The sequence below is a fragment of the Martes martes genome (assembly GCF_963455335.1).
Source record: "Martes martes genome assembly, chromosome: 1".
NCBI lineage: Eukaryota > Metazoa > Chordata > Mammalia > Carnivora > Mustelidae > Martes > Martes martes.
In genome coordinates this window covers 45,689,054-45,694,642 of record NC_137888.1, presented here as the reverse complement: position 1 = coordinate 45,694,642, position 5,589 = coordinate 45,689,054, and the positions used below count along the sequence as shown (strand labels likewise).

The 5,589-nt window shown below is 34.8% G+C and overlaps 1 pseudogene across 1 annotated transcript; it reads left to right on the top strand.

The window, feature by feature from the left end:
- Window positions 1-1,473: 1,473 nt before the first annotated feature.
- Window positions 1,474-2,196, top strand: LOC308345763 (olfactory receptor 5K1-like; annotated as a pseudogene). The gene has a single exon. The product of its transcript is annotated as an olfactory receptor 5K1-like (transcript).
- Window positions 2,197-5,589: the final 3,393 nt, after the last annotated feature.

The window sequence follows — 5,589 nt, the reverse complement described above, 5'->3', positions numbered from 1 at the left end:
GTGAGACAGAACAAGGAGAACAAGGAACAAAGTGGAACAAGGAACAAGGAGAACTCCCACTGAGCTGGGAGCCAGACATGGGGCTCAGTCGCAGGACCTGGAGAATCATGACCTGAACCAAAAGAAGATGTTTAAATCTTAGCCATCCAGGCAACCCATCTCAAAAATCATATCAAGATTTAAGGTTTTTCTTTTTTTCTAAGTGTTATAAAACTAAAATATACAGGCAAGCTTATTTTTATTAGCTTTCAAACTACTGTGATATACTTCAGAAAATATTACATACATTTCTTAGGAAGTGGGAAAACAATAGCTGGGTCACTTCCAATAAGAGAATGATGCATAAGGTTTTTCATGATAAATTTCCAAGAATTTCCTTTATAGCATGTTCTTCAAAACTAGCAGTCTCAATTTGTGGAGACCAAAGAGGTCACTAAGGATCAATGAAAGTATACTGACAACAAGTTCACCTATCTCGGGTCTTTGAAGCTAGGACTGGAATTAATACTTTTCCCCCCTCTATAGCATTAAATAACTCTTACAAGGAGTAAAAGTCATAGCTGAACTCAAATGTCTACAATTTTAATAAAGAAACTGTATATGCATATTTTTTAAAAAGTCATGTGTATTATACATAAACAACTCTAGATTGTGTTGGGTATATAGGATATGCTTGAGGATGCAAGAAGTGAAAATCATTGTGGTCTGGGGCATTTAGTTAAAGCTTTCTTAAGGAGCATTATATGTAAACTATGCTTTACATAAAGATGAAGGGGATTTAGAGATCTGGGCAAAAATCAACAGGAATGATGGCATGGACAAAATCAGTTTTTATGGAAATGGATCTAATACCGGCAACAGGGATGAGAGAGGTAGAGGTAAAAATACATAGATATTTATTTCCTTGGATATCCCAAGGAATTCTCTCTAAAGATAAAGTTCCTACTCTTAAACGTTTGTGATCCTCATACAATTTCTAATGTATAAATTTAACATATATGTTATATGCACTTTTCAAGCATTCATTCCACTCGGAAAGTATATGAAAACTTTTTGTTCAGTTACAGAATGTTTATACATGAAGATTGATAGTAAATTTATATTAAGGATCTTTAATACAAAAACTGACACTGATATTGTTTGTCAACATTGAACCAAGTATAAGAATGCTAGATTTCTACACTATTCATGCATGACTCATCAAGACAAACCTTTTCTTCTGTAAGCATTCTTCTTGGAATTATAAAAATATTCATTGGAATGCTGATTTTCAGAGTTGAGCTTATAAAACTGACATTTTTAGGGGAATGACTATCCCCTAGAGGTTTGGGTACCTGTATCCAGAGATACTAAGGGGAGTTTGAAAAAGCTCCTCTCTTTGTTGTAAAAAGAAAAATTTGGATGGAAAATTATACACACTCTAAATTAGAATCTTATACCTCCAGAATTCCTGTCTCAACAGAGAAGGTGGAGATGACGGAGGATAACTACTCCTTGACCACTGAATTTATCCTCATAGGATTTACAGATCATCCAGAGTTGAGGAGCCTCCTGTTTGTGGTGTTTTTCACTATCTATGTGATCACTATGGTGGGGAATCTTGGCCTGGTGGCACTGATTTTTATGGAGCATCATCTTCACACACTACCCCCAAAGTGTTAGAGAACTTCTTTTCTAATGACAGAATGATTTCCCTTTATGAATGCACGGCACAATTTTATTTTCTCTGCCTTGCTGAAACTACAGACTGCTTTCTCCTGGCAGCAATGGCCTCTGATCACTATGTGGCCATATGCAGCCCACTGCAGTACCACACCATGATGTCAAAGAAAGTATGCATTCAGATGACCACAGGGGTCTACATAGCTCGAAATCTGCATTCCATAACTCATGTGGGGTTTCTCTTTAGGTTAACTTTTTGTGGGTCAAATCAAATTAATCATTTTTTGTGATGTTTTTCCATTATCCAGACGTTACTGTGTTGACCCTTATATCAATGAATTGATAATATTTATCTTTTCAGGTTCAGTTCAAGTCTTCACCATTGGTAGTGTCTTAATGTCTTACTTCTATGCTCTCTTTACTATTTTCAAAATGAAATCCAAAGAGGGAAGAGGCAAAGCCTTATCTACTTGTGCATCCCACTTTCTCTCTGTCTCAATATTCTATGGTTCTCTTATCTTTGTGTACATTTGACCACATTCAGTTAAAGTAGAGGATGAAGATATATCTGGTACTGCTTTTTATACTCTAGTGATCCCTTTATTAAACCCTTTTATTTATGGTCTAAGAAATAAGGAAATAATAAATGCTATAAAAAATTGTAATGAAATTTTTATAACATTAAAAAAATATATAATCCCCTGTGGAAAATTAACTTAAATTTGGTAAAATGTTTTTCAAAATCATGGAATATTGAGAAAGTAGAAAAGGACCACTTTGTCCATAGAATATTCAATTACTAAAACATGATATTATAAGAGTCAGATAAATAAGTTCAACAAGGAAAGATTCTGCTACAATGTATTGCAAAATCTAAGCTCTAGCTTCCAGCAAGATTGAACTATATAATTCTTCTTCAGGTCACACACTGTGTCACAAAAATATTAGCTAAACTATTAGCTAATTGTTTCAATGGATAATGAATTACAATTTTCAACAAATACAAAAAGTACTATGAAAGGAAGTCGGTTAGATAATGATCGCCTCCAATTAAATTCATTTAAAACAATGACTCTTGGAACAGTGAAAAAATTGAAAAAAAAAATTTTGTTGACAAATTTCTGGAATTCCAAAGCATCATCTGACAATCTCTGGCACATACCAGGTTCTCAAGAATTAATCCCTTCTTAAACAACACCAACTGTCAGAAGTAAACACTCTACCTTTGATTCATAATTTTCCTTGAGTTTATTCAAGAGAAGATATTTGAATACTGGTTCACACGGAATATTCTCAAATAAAGAATATGTTCACCTTTAAAAGGGGAAATTTTGTTATATATATTTTACCACAATTAAAAAATGTTGAAACTAAGAAAAGAATGCTAGTAAAAATGCACAATAAAAAGAGACTATTTTCATCTTTAGTGTTAGTCAATTTTACTTTCAAGTTCTCTGAAATAGAGTATCTGTATACTGGTGATTTAGCACTCTGTAGTTGCCATAAATGGTATTTATGGATTGGATGTCCATATGGCTTTGGCTGTTTTCATATAATTTGATTAGGGTGTCCATCAGAAATGCAGTGTATTCCTGAATACACTAAATTAAACAAAGTCGTTTTTCTCTCTGATATTATTTATCTTGTTTGTTACCAGGAATTCCAACAACCTGTACTTATTCCAGTGTAAATTACTGATACATTCACAGCAATAACAAAAAGTTGGAGTTGTTATAAAGCATAAATGCAGCACAAAATAGCGACAATTCTAAATTCCTAAACAAAAATATTTATTGATCATTTATATATGCAAATATGAAAGAAAACCATTTATTACTGAGAACATGTTATCTACTGGGGACAAAACTACACCTTTCATATATATTACCTACCTATTGGTTAGAAATGATTTTTCATTCATCATCTCAGCAAAATCCTCATACTTTGAGACATTGAGTTGCTTGCTCAAGTTCAGCCAGGTGATTGAGATTGAGCTAGAATTTGTATCAATGATGCTTGGGAGTTCAGAAAATGGAGACGCTTGTCCCCTGGGCTATTTAGTCCTTATGCAGCATCAGAAGTTAGATGTGCCTTGAAAATGATTTTAAAATAGGATGTTTTGAGGAAACAATGAATGAGTATAACCCCAGGATCATGACTGGAGCTAAAGGCAGAGACCTAACTGAATGAGCCACCCAGGCATATCATCATATCATTATTACCCCCCAATAAATTTAACATCACCTAATATGATGTTCACACTAAAATTTTCGCCAAATTGTCTTTCTTAGCAATTTATTTTTTCATCATCAAGAATTCAATTAAATGCCACTACTTGGTGTATTATCATTTTTCAATCTCCTGTAATCTAGAGCAAACCTCTTGCTTTTTTTTCCTTTCTCGACAGTTAATAATTTTTAATCTTTTATCAGACATCATGTAAAATATCCTACCATATCTATTTTTGTGATGTTTCCTCATGATTAGATTAGGTTAAATAATTCAGCCATTACATGTTTGCTGTTTTAAGGTGAGGTCTATGATATTAACTTGCCTTGTTAACTGAAGCCATTTACTAATTACTTCATTAAGGTGGTACCATCACCATCCACTCTCTACGATACAGATAGCATAGTTCCTTCCTATGAAAATCTAATCTGTAGGGTGGTACCTGGACACCATGTGATTTTCTTGTTCCCTAATAATTTTTCATCAACAGTTTTAGCATCCAATGACAATAATTTTTTGAATCAATTATTATCATTGGAAGCAAAAAACTGGTGATCATTTTTCCCCAAGTGTTCTCTGGCTGCATTCTGAGAAATGAGAATTAAAAAAAAAATTGAACAGTTATGGATTTATAGAAAATAGTAAAGATGGTATAGGGAATTCCCATATCTGGCACATCCATCTTCCTATATTATTAATATCCTACATTGGTATGGTACTTTTGCTATAATTAGTGAGCCAATATTGATACATTATGATGAAGTGAAATTCATACTTGGTTCAGATTTCCATAGTTTAATCTAGTGTCCTTGCATCCAGAATCCCATTCAGCATATCACTTTATATTTAGTCGTCACGTCCCTTTAGTCATCAGCTGTCTGGAACAGCTTTTCAACATTCCTTGTTTTTGAAGTCCTTGGTAAGTTTTGAGAAGTACTAATTGGACGTTTTGTAGAATGTCTCTGAAATGGGATTCTTCTGATGTTTTTCTCATGATTAGACTGGGGGGATAGGTTTTGAGGAGAAAGGCCCCAGAGGTAAATCACCATTTTCATTACATCCTGTCAGTGGCAACTACTGTCCTCATCACTTGTAACACTTGATGTTGACCTTGACCACCTGGTTGAGGTAGTGTTGTTAGGTTCCTCTGTGGTGAAGCTGCTTTGTCTCCACCCTCTCTTACTGTGTTCTGTGTAAGGAAGTAACTATCCACAGTCCACACTTACAGAGAGGAAAGAAATGGACCACCTCCCTGGGGCAAAGTATCTGTATAAACTGGAATTCTTGGCATGGGAGATTTATCTAGTCACCTCACTTATTTATATATTCAATCAATTTATATATTCAATATTTATTTTATACTTTGATAGAATTACACAGTACTGGGGCACCTGGGTGGCTCAGTGGGTTAAAGCCTCTGCCTTTAGCTCAGGTCATGATCCCAGGGTCCTGGAATTGAGCCCCACATTGGGCTTTCTGCTCAGTGGGAAGCCTGCTTCCCCCTCTGTCTCTCTGCCTGCCTCTCTGCCTACTTGTGGTCTCTGTCTGTCAAATAAACAAAGTCTTTTTTAAAAACTTACACAGTACTTTATCAATTTTGCTGCTCAAATCATAGGAGCTTTGGCCACAGGGAGCTGTTTCCATTAACTCCCTGTCCCTTTGACATACACACATCATTGTGTATGCAGGGTGGGTTTG